The sequence below is a fragment of the Larimichthys crocea genome, chromosome XVIII (genome assembly GCF_000972845.2).
Source record: "Larimichthys crocea isolate SSNF chromosome XVIII, L_crocea_2.0, whole genome shotgun sequence".
Classification (NCBI taxonomy): domain Eukaryota; kingdom Metazoa; phylum Chordata; class Actinopteri; family Sciaenidae; genus Larimichthys; species Larimichthys crocea.
Window position 1 is genome coordinate 18,668,751 of NC_040028.1, and position 19,299 is coordinate 18,688,049.

The following is a 19,299-nucleotide window of genomic DNA, read 5'->3' on the forward strand; positions in this document are numbered from 1 at the left end:
TGCCATTTACAAGCGTGCACGAGCAGTGGTGGAGCATGAGCTGTCTACAAAAAATAAATAGAATAAAACATAAAACAAATGTTTGTTTCAAAAGGTTTTTGATTTTGCAGTCAATTGGTGACTGCTCAAAATAAATGAAAAAAAGCTATTGTACCGAACCGTGACCCCCATACCGAGGTACGTACCGAACCGTGACTTGTGTGTACCGTTACACCCCTATCAAGTAATGTCTACTTGTAGTAGATATACTTAGTTACTTTCCACCACAAGAGACAACTCATATATGCTGTGTAGATGTTATATTCATTCAAGGTCCACATCTTTTTGGTCTGTCAACTGAGACATAAATGGTGATTGGTTGGTTTGGATGAGAAAACTTGGATGATCGTCTTCATATGACAAAATGCACTTTTATGACCTGTGTGACACACAAGTTCATCTTCTTGGTGAATATATATACATATACATATATATTTGTTTGTTTGCTGGGATGTGAAAAAGTTAAAGGGCTGCCCTCCCGAATATCAAAAAGTAAAAATACATAATCTTCTGCCTTTCTGACCCACCCTGAAATTTTCATACAGTCTTTGACCTGATCCAAAAAAAAAAAAAAAGTTAGCCTTTGCTACTTTATAAGCTACTTCATAAATTTGGATCAGGGAGAAAAAAAAAACCTCCCTGCTTTTGTCACTCCGGTACAGATTCATCATGATCAGAGACAAAATGAGAACGAGTAATGCAACCGGTACAATAAGCCAGCACAATATGTAGCAAATTAATCAGGCTTGGCCCAGGGCACGCTCTGGAAAAATGATCTCATTTGACCAGACGGGTCGGGGGCTCCTCTCTAATTATATCACGGTACAACGCCGTGATTCCTCATCTTTGTTGTGCTCATTAGAAAAATAAAAAACAGCAAGTACACTGTCAAACTCTAAACTCCAGTATTCTTAGTGTAACAGGGCGGCTGCTTCAGTGTTTGTTGAGCAACCAATTCATATTTTTTTATTTTAATGAATTATGCATATTTCTCCCTCTTAATAGAAAGCAGATGGATAGCAGAATTAACTTGGACCAGTTGTGTTTGGGTAATGATTTTATGCAAATGAAGATGCTCACAAAACTGACGATCACGATGATTGTGAACTAATCTTTGTTTTCATATGCATGCTGGAGAGATCTTGCATAATAAAAAGTTAAATACTGATGCACGTTTTTTTGTAATTAACAATCAATACATGTACATTTGAATCCAGCTGCATGTCTGCTTGACCTTGTGACCCTCACGGATGAAACAGAGCCTTTAACTCAGCGCTTTAGTCTTACCTTTAGTCTACTAAGTGCAGTGCATGTGGCATTATGAAATAAATATGAATATAAATGGGACAAAATGCATTCAAGAAAACTATTCAATCCCCACGACAGCCCACCGGGGTCATCTTCAGCCATATAAAATAACAATATGTCATATACACACATCTGACCTCTCACCCTGCAAGGATTTTATTGGCAAAGAGCAATGCCTTTAGGGGGGTACCCAGACTTCCAGCACACACTTTCTGCACAATGGGTTACTTATTGCTCCCCCTTAAGGTGAAGAATAGGGGAATATTTCATACGATAAAGGGAAATGGGTCTATAAATTGCCTGAGGGAAAGCTAGCTTTCCTGATTGTTACTCATCTCACTGTTTCCCAGATGTTTTATGCTCTTCTGACTGGTAATCAATAGCTACACATGCAGCCTCTCAGCCAGCACTGGTCTTTTATAGTATGCCTAAGGAGTAGTTGTCAGTCAATGGCAGCCTTATAAATAGACTGAGGCTGCATGTGGACAGATGGATGCTTTCCCTGTCAATTGTGCAATGCCACAGTCCAAACTGTTTTTTTTTTGTTGTTGTTGTTGTTGGGTTTTTTCACCGGAGACTGATGTATTGTGGATATTGTAGAATGCTGCCATGTAAGGCACCGTCTGACTAAAGCCTTTCTCCAAAAACGATAACATGTAAAAACTGATTTAGTTTATCACTTTCTAATAAGTTTGGACTTCTTAATGGTTAATAAGTTGTTTACTGATGCTTCATAGATCAGTTACACACATGTTTTTTGCGTTGTTAGATGGTTACCATGGCTACAGTAACTTAAAAAAAAGGTTTTATGACTGTTAATAAGCTCATAATACTTTTTTTTTTTTTGGTTTGGGTGCTTTTCTGCCATTTTACAAAAGTCAAGTAAAGTCTATGTCCTGGTGCAGGTTTTTTCTCAATGTGGGAGCCCAAAAAAAGTTGTAAAGCATCACCTTGTTCTTGGTTTTGTTGCGTATTTACAGCTTCCTGTGAATCAGCAATAAGAAAATGTTATTAGTATTTGTTGTTTCGAGGTGTGTTTTCGTCCTAATAAATCATAAAGTTATTTTTATGGCACGAAACCGACGCGGCGGGGAACACATAAACCCATAAATCTGTCAGCTTTGAAAAATCATATTCTCCAGGCATTTGTACGGACACCTTGGATTTCAGACACCGCAGTAATGATTATCCACCAGTGAAAGATACACGAGGAAATCCAGCAAGGCTGCTGTTTGCTTTGAAGAGAACAGAGTACCTAATTACCCTTATTTACAGGATGCTTCTGAGTAAAGCATCGTATTATCTCTACGTGACAGATTCACTCGCCTAATAAACATGATCATTAGGATCTTCACTTCTCCAGCTACGCCTCGTGGATATTACTGTTTCCTGCCGGCGATCAGATGTGCATAAAAATACATCTTTGAAGTAAAAGGGCAGAGGACCCTATCGTGAGTTATTATGGATGTGTTGGAGGAATTTATAGAGTGTTATTGACGCCTGCAAACCCGGAGGGATGACACACACACACACACTGACGCACCAACAGAAATTAATGTGCTATATAATCGCCCTCAGAACGAACTAAGAGTGTTTTATTGTTTGCCCGGCTGAGCTTGATAACTGTTTCTATCTGCACAGCAAATAAACGTCGCAGGTACATAATGTGGGACGCGCTGATGAAAAAGAATGGGCCCTGTTAAGTTACTGTACTGCCTGTCCCTACAGGCGTGCTCATGCTGTATTGATGAGCAAATTAACAGGGTTGGATTTGACTAGTGAAGCTTCTATTAGATGAGGCCGTGAAAGATGAATTCAATTGTGCTGCGATTTGAATAGCACAGTCCACGCTCGATGACTTTCAATGGGGGGAGGCAGGAAATTGGCTCACGCTAAATTGAGTTGCGCTTGTTATGATGAATGCTCAGCGGCATATCGGTTCGGATTGAATTCATCATCACGCTCGGTGCTTATATAGAAGCTCATACATGACCCCTATGTAGGAACAAACACTCACCTAATGTGTATATTCAATCGAACGCATGTTCGTCTTTAATCCCGCTTTGAATTCTCCGACTCAACCTGTTTAGTTCGGATGCTAAACTTGATGAACTCTTCCTCCTCTCCGCTGTTATTCTGAGACCCAATTAGATGTACATATCCCACACAATCCTGCGGTTGGAGGCCAGAGTGCGTCTGTTTGTCCAAAGGGAAGAGGCGTGGGAGAAACACACAGTGGTTTTTACCCGCCAACACGCTGCACTGGGCATATCAATACAAGCAGTAACTAATAACACTGGCTGCAGGTATGTCTCCCAACATCAGAGGGAGACGAGTGCAAAGGTTGTTTCATCTTTTATAGATCCTGTTTGAAACCAGCAATTGCCTCAAAGAATGAGTGAGTGAAGACTACGAGCCGGTGTGTGTGTGTGTACGTGGGCATTTGTTCATGTGTGTACAAATCACACACACACACATACATTTTGTGTATATACCCTGCCCCAGCAGTGTAACCGGGCTGTTTGCAACAATCTTTCCTTGTCTTTGAAATTGTTTATGTAGGCCCGGATCCCTATGGCAGGATAAGCAGGGGGCTGTAGAGCTCCCTGTGGAGGTCAGTCTTTCTGGAGCCCTCCCCGCTCATTTGCGATTGCCCTGTGCGATAGCACCCAGCAGGCCTGAGAACACAGGCCTAATGTTCTGGATGGATGGTGTCATGAAAGAAGACAATTATCAGGCAGTGAGCGAGGTCTCCCAGGGTTATGGTTTTAGTCAGATCATTTATTTTATGTAGTTTTTGAAGCAGGAGCTTTAAAGTTTAACAGCCCTAGGGTTCCTTTTTTTTATTTTTGAGCCCTGGCTGTGTGTATTTGTGCGAGGGTATATTGCTGGGAATAGTTTTTTTTTTGATGATCTAATTGGCTATTATTGGATGTTTTCAGGCAATAACGTTCTGCTTTTTTTTGTTTTGTTTTAAGGTGTAGTATGTGTGATATTGGATCGACTTCGCGCAAGCCTTTTCTACACCCTTCAGCGTGTTGGCCACAGCAGCTGCTGCATACATCCACTAGAGAAATAGAGACGGATAGATGGATAGAGTGAGAAAGAAAGAGATGCTTAGAATTACAACATTCATTTAGCAAAAAAACTTTTCTTTTTTCTGGCATTTTGTTTTTTTGTTTTGTGGATTTTGTAGATTTCCACTCACTGCTAAAATGACAAAGAACCTGCTTTAGATGCAAGAAACATACATTTGAAATACATTACAGATAAAGATGGAAAGTAGATAGATGTAGATGAGGTGATGAGGTTATCAGGGTCGAGCTCTGTGTAGGCTACTGTGTGGTGTAGATGCCAGATCTGGGTGGAAAACTCAAATGTTGTATGATCATCATCATATCATCTCAACAAAATCCAGAGGGACGTCGGGGGATATTTCAAGGTAAAACAACATATTCGATAGTCGTAACGTTAGCATTCAATCACTTTCTCACAATACGAAAATGATTTCTAAGATTATCAATGCACATCCTGGACACTTGCAGTAGAAATGCATTGGATGTAATTAAGTTTGAGAAATGTTCTGGTCACACCGAAAATACACAGCATGCGGAACGGCTGCAGAACGTCCCGGCTCCGGACTGACACTCACACATAATCCGTTTGTGATGTGCACTGGTGCGTCTCCGCCGGCCACCGAGCGTCGCGAGAACGCACGAGATCTTGCAAATTCACGCATAATCTTTGACTCCTGCAATGGTATTCCACACCGCATCTTTTTTCTGGTGTCCTTATAAAAAGGTGAGGTGTCATCAATGATCTGGACCTCCAGAATCAACTTCTCCTCATCCATAGTGTCGTCGGGGTGAAAAGACGCCTGAAAACCTCTGACCTGTCGACTTCAGGTCGCCCCCGCCCATTATGACGTGTTCTTGTAATCAAACTCGATCCGCAATGAACACGGAGTACTTTATTTTGAAAATAAACTGGAGTTTTATTTTGTATTTTGTAGCCGATTTCCTTCCCCGCACAGTCTGCTCTGTGCTGAATTTATGCGGCGTGCTCCGGCGTCCGTGAAAAATAGAAGCTCTGCGTATGTGTTGCGGAGGGCTGCCGGACGCCGCAGTCATTCCGGAGCCGTGATGCATCGGGACCGGAGACTGTGTGGGCTGACACATTGACTAGAATTGAAACGTATCGGCTCGTTGAAGCTCAAATGTCGTACGCCTGTGTTCTAGGTTGCAAGTTGTACAAACGTAGGGAATCCGAGAAATGTGTGATCATGTCACCAAAATCCATGGGGCCGTATTTCAAAGTAAAACAACATCTCTGCAACCAAAGCTAAACTTAGTATCAACTATTTGCCCAGATCAGTTTTTAGGACGGTGTGGTGGTGTTGTTGTACTGAGGTATCTTTTCTTGTCAGGTTCCTAATGGGCCACACGGCCATAGCTATAAATCATTCCAGTCTGAGGCTGGCTGCCATGGCACAGGCAGGTGTTGGTGAAATGATTGCTGTTAGGTCTTTCATTAGCACTAAACCTTATGGCCACACCAGCTTTTACGATAAATGCTGGACATACTCTGAATGCCTTTGGGTGCCACTGACAAGAAAAGGATGCAGGCCTTACCTGAACCCACACCCAGTGAGTTTAACTGGCTTTCTCCACTCGTCCCCTGCGGTGTCGCTCACGCTCGGTGTGTGGTTTGCTTCAGTTCAAATAGATATAGACATAAACTAAGCACGGATACGTCATGAATGAGGGTTATTGTCCATCGTGACAAGTGAATAGTTCCTCTCCTTCACGGTGTGTTCTTTCCTGGTGTTTGCCCTCTGACAGGCCCACGTTGGATATGACCCGCCTTCTTGACATTTGGTAACTGATCAATTAACGAACGTTAATTGATTACCGCGAAGAGACCAAAGAGTCCTGACCATTATCGATCGTTTGCGTTATGGAATTTTCTATCCTTAGGTCACACGAGGTCACATGTGGGCCTTGAGGTCCTCAGCAGTATTAATTGTTTGGCTTTGTTTGGCAGGGTCAAAGAGACCTGTTGCTGCCTTTATAGACATAATAGATAGCTGCTGTTGACGTTCCAATCTGTGTCTCCAGACTAGAACATGCTGACAATAACACCTCCATGGGTAAAGACATTCTCTCTGACTAATTCTGGGCATGTAGTATTTGTGGTGTTATCTTGGGGTTTAAAGTCGATCCACCAGGATGAGTTGGGCAGAATGTGAGACCGACTCAGGCACTTCTGATGAACTTTGAGAGTGTCTCTAATTCTCCTTTGGCCAAGCGTCAATAAATAATACAGCATAAGACATCAGAGGCTCCTGAACACTTTCTTTCTTCCTTCCTGACCTCATCATTGACCTTTGACTTCTGCAATTTCTCCACAACAGTTTGTACTCAATTTATTTACTTTATTTAGTTCCTCAGATAAAATTCATACAGACAGATGCACCCTATATAAATGTAAATACATGGTTTTATATAACGCTGTGTGAATGAGGGACTATCTAATAACACAATCCCTTCAACAGACACTTTTTTTGTGGTGTAAAATATCTTGTTCTTGTAGCATCGTATAACGAACAAAGGCTTTTCTACCAAACTGTTGTCTCTGCAGGGTATCTGTGCCTTGTGTGTTTTTCATACAGAGAGAATGAGCTAGCTTTGAGTGTGTGTTTGTACACGCCTCGTGGCGTGCTTCAGGCCATGAGCTAAGCTGCTGGGTGCCTTGGAGTAGCACAAGCTGGATTTCGGGTGGTTGCACTGCACTAACTGCACCGGTTGTACAGACTGTGACTGCACACGAATCAAGTATTTATCGACGAGCTGTTTGTGGAGATAAGCGCAAACATTTCGCTGCATTCTTTAATTGGAGATTGATTGTTTGATTTCTGCAGAACTACTTCACAACGGCTCTTTATGCATGGCCAATAATACTACTTCCTGTGCAATCAGCTTCACTACTTTCCCAGTGAGCGGCCCCCACGTCTCCTACAATTACATCCTCCCTCTGTAATCTGTACTTCCACCCAAATGAGGCCGGCCTGAGTAATTTGCGTGAAGATTCGCCAAATTAAGAAATATAATGGGCGAGAATCCGGTCCGTTCTCCCGGTTATTGAATACAGCAGTGCCAAAAGCGACGCTCTCTCTTTGTACCCTATTGTTTCGTGCTTAATCACATTCACAACAGTCCCAACCCCGTGAGCCCCCGCACCTCTCTCCCAAATGGAAAAACAAAGGCGGTCATGACAATCTGTAATATTAATCTGATTGGGTTAACAGTGTCTCAGGGGCTCCTCCAGCCTGACTTCTCGACTACCTGTGGCTGTGTTTTAATCTGATTGCACTAATAGCATATTCAGGAATCAAGACCTTGCCACCTTCCCCCCACTGTTACACACATAACTTCTAATAGAACATCCTGTATTTCACATGAACACTCACAAATTTGTAAATAATTACTATCACATGGGGGGAAAATAATAGGCGGCCCCAATTCAAATTCACTAGCTCGAGGCAGTGTGGTAATCATGGAGGAGAGCGGGACAGGGAGAATAGGGAATATGGGGGGTAAGGAGAGAGAGGAAGGTAATCACATTGTATAACAACCACAGAGTCTGACAGTTTGATAAGAAAAAGAGTTCAGAGTGAATAATGAGCAACTTTGTATATAGTACTTATGATTTATGTGCTACATCATTTGTCAGTAACAACTGCGCGTTCTTGCTTTAAAACGCCTGTTACACATAGTTAAAACGAACTTGGCACAATCTAATGGATTCATTGTTCGTTCGTGGACGGCTCTTTACAAATAGCCGGGTATATTTCACTGGCTACAGACCCTATATTTGTTACTTAAAAGCAAACAACACACACATTCCCAGGAAGTTGGTGATGGATTGGATGTGTTATCTGCCTGTTAGCACAACAGCCCATTATCAATGTGCCCAGGTTACCGCGCTATCTGTAAAGCAATAACAGACAGCCTGATTCTAGCCACAGCTGAGTAGGAGTTCAGTGGCTGCCTGCGTCCTATCACTTTCAAATGAGCACCACAAATCACTTCAGCGGGATGCCTGCACCAGTAATGTGGCCATCAGCATATGAAAATATGTATGGGGGACCATCCAATTTGCTGGCAGCAAATACGAGGAAGAAAAACCCGCAGTGTGCTGAGTGATTGTTAGATGGCTAGTTGCTGTGTGCATACGTACGGTATGTGTATGTACGGCTCTGTAGGTGCATGTCTCGTTTCCGCTGGTGTTAATAACAGCAGAACAACACGTGCAGAGATTCCATGTAAACAACTTTTTTTTTTAAAAATGGCCAGAAAGCAGACAGCATTTGTTGCATTAATAAGCAAATCAGTTTCTCTCTGGGAATAATCACAGTATAACAAGACAACCAGGGGAAAAAGTTCAGCTCGTTTGGTGTCTGTGTTCATCTGCAATTTGTTCTTGTGTGTGTGTGTGTGTGTGTGTGTGTGTGTGTGTCTAGTTTTGTTGTGCACTTTGTTCTCCACACTGATCCTGTCCCCGGCAGAAAATAATTACAGTCTGTTTGTGAGCCGCACAGACACCAGCTTCATTTTCCTGCTTCAGAGGACGTCACATCGCCCAGGAAGAAGAAGAAGAAGAAGAGGAGGAGGAGGAGGAGAGAGGGTGACAGAGAGAGAGAGAGAGAGAGACAATAGCAGGAGAGAGATGAGACCATTAGATGAGAATGCTAATTACTCCACCTCATATCGGACGTCTGTCAAACCACCCACTTCTCATAATAAATCTAAATGTCGCGCGCTTAACACACACTTCACATGTGGGCACATGGGGGTCCATTTTATCTCCTAGTTTCTTGTTCTGAAACAGCTGGAATAATACGCTTTGTCCGAAGTAATGAAAAATAATAAAGAAAAGAAACAAGCAGGCTTGTTTTTTTTTTTGTTGCAAGCAAAGCATTCGCTGATTCGAAGATAAATCAGACGACACAGCGGTGGAGACAATGCTGCCTCTTTTATAAGGATTTATGACACACATACCCACATCCACAGACAGTGTCGACCCCCCCCCTCTATCACTCAACACCAGGATTTACATATTGTACACTCAGACATGCATACGCACTCATTAGGAGAAGGGGGCCCGTGCGTGCTATATTGCTCGATGATGCTAGATGATATCCCACCTTCTTGACAAGAGATCTGAGAGAGATCCCTGCGTAAGGAGAAAACAGCGTTGAAGGCTCCTAATATCTTTGATAGCGTCGTTATGGTAATGATCGGGCGTAATGTAAAATTCATGAAGTGTACCTAGCATTTGAGGATTGCCAATACTCGTTGTGCTGGCAGGAAGGAGTGTACAGAAAACATGTTACAGGAGTCGTACATGCAGATGTTGTTATGCTTTGCCCTAATTGTTTTTCGACAGTTAAGTGCAGCTAAATGACTTTCATGTGTTGGCATGTGTGCACGCGGCGGAGGGAATTGCTTCTTACCTTTTTCTTTCAGCTGTTTGGCAGAGCGCTTGTTGGAACAAAACATCGTCTTCTCTAATTATTCCAACCATTAGACCTATTAATTTGCCCAGTCAAACAAAACCAGACAGACATTGTGTAAAAATACCAACAATGGAAATATTGTGATTTCCCAGAGAAACATCTAAAAGCTCAGCCAGACAGAGTAAAATGCAAAACAATCAGAAAGGGTCTGCAGTGGAAACCTGGTCCGTCCTGTCACTTCAAAACATCTCTGCGTCAACCTGTCCATCACTGACAGTTATGAGTTTGGACTTTCTCTCTCTTTCTCTCTGATACTCTGTGAATATGCTCGTGTGTGTGTTTGTCTACGTGTGTGTGTGTGTGTGTGCCTAAGATCTCTAAGGAGTGTCTTTCAAACAAATTTCCATCGAGCACTCATCAGTAGGAGGTCCAGGTCCAATTGGAAATGGCGTAGTCACTCCGCAATCACACGGCTAACCAGGACTGTCAGCCAATCAGGATGTTTTTGATTTTTCTTGAAATCCACGCTCAGTTCAGATTAACCTGGACTCCGACGCAGACATCAGAATGGAGTGTGATTAGAATGGCTGCGCGATGTTCACATCTGGGGAACAATTAGCCCCCGGATGCACGGCCCAAGCTGGAGAGAACAAAAAGTGACAGTGCTGTCGAGTTTGACAAGTGACACTAGCTGTTCCAAATTTAGAGCCATTGAAGTTACGCGAGGGTGAAATCGGGTCGAAGACGTGCGTCATGACGGAGGGTCACTTTGTTTTGGGAACCACAGTCACCGAAACAATCGCGTGTAAAAGAGCTGTAATAAATGGAAATATGAAATCCGTAGCAGTTTGGACACCAGACGAACTCCAGGACAGAGTTATGATATGACAACAGTGACCCAGTCCAGAAAGTGGCCCTTAACCTGCAGTGTCCAGCTCAGCTTCATGTTGTTAGCTCTCTCTTTGAGACATTTGTAGATGCTCTCTATCCAGGAGGGACCACTAAGGAACAGACCTGAGGTCAGACACTGAGTCTCCTGCAGTGTTACCAAGCAGCCTGGCTGTTTTCTATCCAAACACATTTTTTTTAATGCAAAAATGGATTATTACAGACACTTTGGACACCCTCACCTAAACTGCTCATGGTCAGATTGAGTGGCAGCACTGCTCCCATCTCCCATAGGACTGATACAAACAACACTGGCAAATGATGTGGAGTTGAATCCCTATTACAGGGCATTACTGGGCAAAGTGAAAATTTGTCTTGCATTTTTTTCCACGCACATTTGTCCGTCGGCGTGTTTTTGTTTATATTTATTCTCCCCATGCAGCCAATCACGGACCAGCAGACGTTAACTGCAGCTAGTTAGCAACATGTGCAAGTGTCTGTGGTGTGTTTGTGTGACAGCTCAGCCGGACTGAACTTATAAGAACTTTATTAAAGCGAACTCTTTCTGTTATTTCCTCCAGATCCTCCTCTCCTTTTCTTCTCGTTTCACACACGTTCACGAGCTGCAGTCTCATAGCCCCTGGATGAGCAACAAATATGCAGCTAAATCTGAAACATTAGGAGACGTGTCCACTTCTGTCTCTGCACTTTAAGACGCCGTTGCAACAAACCTCACATTGCTTTCGCTTTGCATTACTTTGAGAGGATTCTCACAGAATTATCTTGCGTGTATTAATTTGGCATCGCATGCACTGAGAAGTGTCCCACGGAAATGATACAGTTTCTTTTTTTCACTTCTTTGAAAAGTGTCTGTTATCAAAGCTGTTGTCTGAGAATGAAAGGAAATCATCTCCCCGCAGAAGAAGTGGACGCTGGTGAACTGCCAATGATGAAATGACAAGGATGTCTGTCAATTGGACGTTTGATGCAGGCTCAGGCTGAATGAGAGGCCGTGAGCTGTGGAAAGCAAACAGTCTTTGATGTGTGTGTTATTTCATGACATGTTGTATTCATTGCTGGATGTATGGGAGTGAATTAATGAGAGATGAAAGACGCCAGCATTCCCCCTCTAAGCATATCCAAAAACTTGTACGCTAAGAATGAACATATGTGACTTCTACCCTCTGCTTCATCCACTCGTCCGGGAGAGTTTGTCAGTGGAACCGTTTCTGAGAGGGAAAAAGTCGATTTTTTATATAAACTATAGATTAAATGACACCATTATTACCTGATTCTTTTAGCTTATTCTTCTGGTTTCATGGGCTGCAGCTTCATTATTTCATTTTCACTTCTTCCTAGTGTTGTTTGTAGACAAAGCAAGCGACTGTTCTCAGTGACTCACAGCAAATACCATAAGGTGAGCATCTAGCTGGTGGTCATTGTGGAGGAGAGCATAGTAAGGTGTTCAGAAACATGCTCCAAATAAATGCTTGTAGTGACTAACACATGATGTGTGTAGGATTTAAGGCGCCCTTTACAGAACCATGTACGTTCAGTATCTAACGAAATACTGGCTCAGGATAGGCCGTTTCATGCAATTCACAGGCACCGTAACTTCTCCTTTGCGCCAGGAAGGAGAGGGTGAGGGCGTCCACTAGACGCCCCTATATTCCACAGACTGGTCCTTTAAAAGCTGAGAACGTCTCACTCTCCATAATAATTTTGAAACCAGTCCACAAAACTTTTTTATGCGTTCCTATAATTTATTTTAGTTGTACATCACATACTAAGAGGCTTGGTGATTAAGACATAAAACAGCCCTCAGGGTAAAAATTAATACCTGCTCACCAGCCCGTGGCAAAAAAAAGTTGCAGGAGAAGAAAATGTGATCAAGGAAACCGTCCGAACTCAGCAGAATTTAAAGCAGCAGCTCATTTGCTTTCTTGCCAAGAGTCGGATTGATAGCACACGTTCATGCATGTTCTGTAAGTAAGGCTTCAGCCAGTTAGTTTAGCTTAACGTAAAGGCAAATCCACCTACTGCAGCACCTTTGCAGGTCCATATTATCAGATTATAACTTAACAAAAACAGATTAAAGGCGGCAGTGCTGTTTCCCATGTGTTTATTTCAGTTGTTGGCTGCAGCCTTTATAACAAGATCAGCGTGAGAGTGGTTTCAATTATCTCATCTAATGCTCTGCAAAACATTATTTCCCAAAAATGTCTACTACCGCCTCAAATATGAGCTGAAAGGAACATTTAAAGCCGTGCACGAGATATGCTCCGGATATGTTGTAACTTTTATCCTGGGTTTAAAATCACTGATCTTATAATGTCGTTGATCGTCTGCACGACAAGGCCTGTTCTCACCACTCCAGCCAGCACCCTCCCTCCCTACTCCCGCCCTCTCCTGCATCAGTTTGACCTACTGGGTCCAACTGTGAATGCTCCCACACCTGTACACCATTTTACCCTCATGGTTCCCACTCTGGAAACACATTGACTGACAGCTGCACTTCAAAGATCTGCTGGCCGTGTCTCGCTTTCATGGTTATCATCTGTTATGAGAGTCTGGTATGGTAGAGAGAGAGAGAAGGGGAGAGGAGAATGAGTCTCAGGCTCAGCCGGTTGTGTTGTGGGGCCAATTTGGATGATTGGCCTTGAAATGCAAGCTGAAACGGGCTTCCCTGTGTTCCTTTAAAGTGACCCGTGCCCGGCAGTGTAATGTAAAATTATCCTCGCCGTGTTTGTGTTGTGTCAGATGTGGTGACTGGCAGAAACTGTTAGTAATTGTCTAAGTACTCCGGTGTGTCAAAGCTGTCCGTCACTCATCCCAGCCCCCTCCTCCTTAGTTCTGCTTCTTCAGCTTCTCATAATATTTTCACTGAACTGCAGAGGACAAACTACTTTCAGTGATGGAGTTGTCACTTTGGTGCTTTTGCTAGGAAAAATATTTTACCTTGGGAAGGAACACACAACCGACTGACATGTGTTCCTGCTTTTTGGGAGAGAGAAGAAATGAGAGAGGCGTACTTGTTCTTTCTTTTGTTCTTTGATACTTTTACAAATTCAAGACTATGAGCTTTTCTTGTCAAAACTCATTGAAGTCGAAGCTAACCTGTATGTGGCACTATGAAAACACGTCCTAAACTAAAACTACTCCAAAAGAACGGACACGTGTACGTGCTCTCTCATCTGCACACTTTAGATGGCTGAGCGGTATCATGAATCCATTCAACCACACGAGCTCTGCAGAAAGAAAAAGTGAAACTCAGCTGCAGCTCATTGAGTCCATGAAGTGTGAGTTATTAATCCTGGTTATTAATCAGGAGTTTGTTTAGGGAGACAGAGTTTATTTGAACGCTGTTATGGAACATAAAGCTGTTCGCCACCAGTGTTGTTACAACTTGGAAGCATCCGTGAATTTTCCAAGGAAATTTCCAGCCCTGTAGAAACTCCATAAAAAAAGAAAAGCCTTGATGACAAATTAAAACCAGGTTGTATTAGTTGTATTACTTCTTTTTAATATGATTAAATTCATCATATATATGTCAGTATTATATGGTATTAGTACTTTTCTTAGGTACTCTCTATCTAGAGATAGTGTTTGGTTTGTTTACTGCAGAAAGCTGGTGCACTCCATATTATTATTTTCAGGTGATGCATTTCTGCCATATTCTGGATCTTCGTTTCCAATTTGAAATTCAGTTTTCTGTCCTACTGGGAGTTTAATTGAAGGTTTAATATGAGTCTTCAAGTCCTCAGTGTTAGCTCATTGCGTTGGCTCGAGGAGACAGGCGTCTCCCAGTAACCCTAAAGTTGTCACCGGGGCTAATGTTAAACTAGCTGTTGATAGTCAGTAAATACCTCCAAACGTTGGCCGGCTGCCTGTTGAACCATAACGAATCATTTTCTGTGTCTACGCGTGAAATCCAGGAGATGTGGCGTGTCGGCGCGGAGTTTTTTAAATGCACCTTTTTGTGAAGGTTATGTTAGTTTTTTTTAATCATTAATAGTATTTCTCAAAATAATTACCCGACATGCTTTTTATCTGAATCTGTGTTGACCTTTGAGTTTCTGTTGATGCCACCCTATCGCCGCTAATTGGACGTCGAATGTAAGAAGCGACTATACGTCGAGTCATTATTCTGCTATATGAGTCCGAAATAGAGCAGCAGATGTTTAGATACATAAACATGACGGATATTATTCCTTCAGTTTATTGCTTCCTAATACTGTCAAATGCCAACATGATTATTCAGATTTGTGATTTCATGTAGAGTTTGCTCTGTGCTTTTTATCCGTGGGCTGCTTGGACTCAGGATGCCGAGGGCTGCCGTGAAGTCACAGCGCGTTAACCCCCCCCTCCTGTCCAAACACACCTTCTCTGCCTTCCTCTGGGGAGGAGAAAAATCATTCGTTATTTTAATGGGTGTCAAATATGTTTTCCAAATCTACTAAAAGGTTATCGTTGTTACACGCGGACAAGTGCTTATATCTGAATCAATGTTAACTTTGTTACCAGGGAAATTTACTGCCTTCCCAGGGCCGACCACGGTGCACAAACTTAATCGGCATGTTTTCACAAAGTGCAGCTTGGGGGTGATTTATATGGCTGAGGTGACTGACTGCTCTTTGATAGAGCGGGAGAAAAACACACATCCGAGAGGTGCGATGAAGGCATAAATACCACTCTCTGTGTTTTCATTTGAATGTCTGACACATGAAGATTATGTATTGTTGGTGTTAGAACAGCAGGGGGGTGGGGAATTAAGGCCTGGTGGTGGCAGATGTGGTAATATGAATGAATGACATATGACTCTGCAGACAACCTCTGGTGGTTTGCACAGCCAGAACACGTATTCAGACCACCTCAAACCGCATCCTACCTTCTGGTCTCTCCTCACCTGACACTGCGGAGGTCTTGCCCTTCTTACAATGATCTCAGTATGATGAAATTATGGGTAAAAAATTCATCATTTGTTGAGGGAAAAAAAAGACGAAAAAGGGGGACAGGGAAAGGCAAAGCGAGTACTGCTGTTCCTCCAGTGCCTCGGCGTCACTATTTGTCTTGGGCAAGTTAGTTTTATCTAATAAAGTGTCTTTGTATTAAGATGGATACTTCAAACACTCTTTTGTCTCTATAATCACAGTGGAGGGAGGCAGAACTCACACATTCCTCGCTCAATTTATTATTAATAAGTACATCAGTGGGAGAAAGATATCCCGGGGACCAAAACACCCGCCGAGCGCAACATTCATCAAACGTAAACGAATATCACAATACACAGGATACAGAGGCTCCAATAACAGATAATTGATGAGAAAGGTCTTTGGGTGCACTGGATCACTGGTGATGGTTATCATTATATAACATCATTTCATACTTTACATCAAATGATGAACTGTTTGTTGAAAGGGAAACATCTTTGCTGCCTTCTGTAGGCAATTAAGTGGTCTGTTGAGGGGGGGGGGTCAATTCCGTGCTCTTGTGATTAAACTGTGGTTAGCGGCATAACTGCGTCCACTCAATACTTGTGTTTTCTCACAAGACCTTAATCTCTTGCAACCGCAGCAATTACCCTTCTGACAGGATAACAAAACACAAACACAAACAGCGTGATCACATCCAAATAACTCCTTCATCTTCTGCAGGATGAGGCTTTGAATCGTGTTTTCCTTTCAAGATTGGGAATGAAATCTCTCGTTTGTAATTTGATGAAAGATGCAAAGTAAAATACAAAAAAAAACTCACATGTACAAAGATAATTTATTTATTTTTTAATAATATCCCTACTCCTATTTGTATGTGATAATGAGGCTCTATTCTGCATGACCCTGACAACAGGAAAGCACTATTTCAGATGACAGATGGGACTGGCTGGTGTGACTGATCATAAAAGGCCCCTCCCCGCCCTGCCTGCCGCACAACCTGTGCTCCGGTGTTGGGTTTCCGACAGCCAGTAGCAGCACTGACACATGTAGCTATAGGACCCGTGTCTGAGGGCAGGAATTCAATCAATAAAACTCGACTCTCGACAAGATATACCGTGTTACAGCAGAGACACTGAGGGGAGAGGGCGAACCATCTGTTCCTTTCTCTACCACTCCCCCCCCCCTGTCACATGTCAATCCATGCCGCTAATGTCCAATATATTGGGTTATCATTCATATAGTTTAAACCACCTTCTCTGGCTTTATGTAATGAAGCTGTAACTCAATTGGTTTTGGTTTACTGTCCCCCGATGCCTGCTCTCAAATCGGCTTGCATCTGTCTCCCTCCCCCTCTGGGACCAGCGTATCACTGTGGAGCTGTTGTCACTTTTCAGGTGATACAACATTAGAAGAAAAAAAAAAGCACTTCATTAAGAAACCGCACGTATTTCCCATCAGTAAAAACCCGAGTGCCTGATTTTATTTTGTTGTTTCACTTCCCTCGGCCACCTTTTAATCGGTCATAATAACACAGACGCAAATTGGTGGCAGGTGGGGGATAAAAAATGTTTTGAAAAAAGACAATGCAAAACCAAATGTGATGATTTGGCCCATAGGGCTTGTGAGGACACTTCCCGGCTCCAGAAGAGCCTCTACACAATCAGTGCTGCTTTTGAGTTGAATACAGTAATTTGGTAGACAACCTTCGAGTGCCTTTGAATGAACCACCCACATAATGAGAGCATCATTAGTCACATCCCCTACATGATTTGCTGAAGTCTAACAACTCAGGAGGTGTTGTTGTTTTTTTTTTGTTTTTTTTTAAATCCTATTTTTGACTAAAATGACATATTACATAGTTTTTATACGAGAGGATGAAAGAGAAAAGTCTTTTTTTTTCCCCCCACATTTCTTCAGCTTTGACGTTCAGTAGAAAAATGCTGAAAATGAAGAATATGATTCCTGGTTTCTATAATAATACTGCACTTGAGGGATGTTTTCGAAACTCAATCTGTCATGTAACTAAAAACAGAATTCAGAGCAACACGATGACCTGAATGCAGTCCAGTGGACTTTCATCGCCCGCGCAACCTCAGTGTCTCAAACTCATCGGGACAATTTAGCATTTTGGGGGCATGATAAGGCTCTGTATTGTTTCAGTGGTCTGCATAATTGTGCTCTCATAAGAATATGAATGCTTCCCCATCTGTTTGGTGTTAGCTTTCAAACCGCACTTAGCTGCAAACCCACAGTCATGCGAGACATCTACTGTTTAATTAAAAAAAAAGAAAGAAAGAGTCAGAATAAAATTATACCGCCGTAAAAGAGTCTTGCCAACAACAACATTATCGTTTGACATGCAGCATGTCAAAAAAAAAAACAGCTTCATATCACAGTAAAGAGAACCGACCTTTGAAGAATGTGTGTGTGTGTGTGTGTGTGTGTGAACCGCTGAATTAAGCTTCAAAAATCGCTTTTAGGATACCACAAAAGAATAACCTTTGACACCCAAACAAACAAACATGAGCCACGTTTAAATAGCTCATTTCTTTGGTGCGTGCACGTGTGTGTGCGCGCTGTACTGTATGTGTGTCATAAAGAGCAGGGACATGTCTATTATGTGCAGTTTGATTAAAGCATGATGGCTGGTGTCCAATCTGCTTTCCAGGGGAGTGCTGTGACAGCCAGCAGCGCGTCTACCTGCTGCCTCCTCCGCGTGTTAGGTGATTTACGGCTGACTCCCTCCGTTTATGTACTGCCTTATTTTCATTTCTACCCCGCTGAGTGCCAGGTTCAGAACTCCTGAAGAAATATTATGCTTTGCTGACAAAATACAGTGACAGCCATCTCCCAGCCTTAAAAGAGTGCCAGAGTGTTTAACAGTACGAGAGCCTGGGAGACAAGGCGAGGTTGAAGGCATCTGTAAGCGCGCGGCCCATTGAAAGGAGCGTTTGATCTAAACCAGCTCTGATTGGGTGGAATGATGTTTATAGCCGAGTTAGAATCTACTTTCAATTAAAAAAATGACACAGGGGGGAAAGGGGAGGTCTGTAAAACAGACGGTAAAATTTATTGAACAACTTTTACTAGGGACTTGTCTGAGAAACATGTGGCGCACAAATGAAATGTTTGTTTCGACAGACGGGTTCGCCTGCAGACGAGCAGGTAACTTGACGCCGGGGACTTTTTCATTAACCCCGAGTTCAAACCCCGCTGCTGTTTCAGGCTTTTTTTTTTTTTTTGTGGGGAAGCAACAATTTGATGTAAACGGATGAATATAAATACCACTGTTGTTCAAGCGCCGCCATGTTTTCCTATTCATTCCAGCCTTGTTTTCTCCTTCATAGGAACTACTCAGAGCCGTAATGAGGTGTTGTAGCGTCCCGAGGCGTTATCATTTGCCGCATTATTATTTCAAAAGCTTCGACAACAGCGCCGTCTCTGATGTAATTCTCATGCATATGGAAGGTGTTCCAGTGACTTGATGTGCTGGTTTTGAGGAGGAGGCGACCCCTCACTAAATAAAATGAGTGATCACAAACCTAATGAGGCAAACAAGTGTTTGGAGCAGTTGGGGCCAGGCGTCAGATGGACATGCTGTTGTCTGTAATT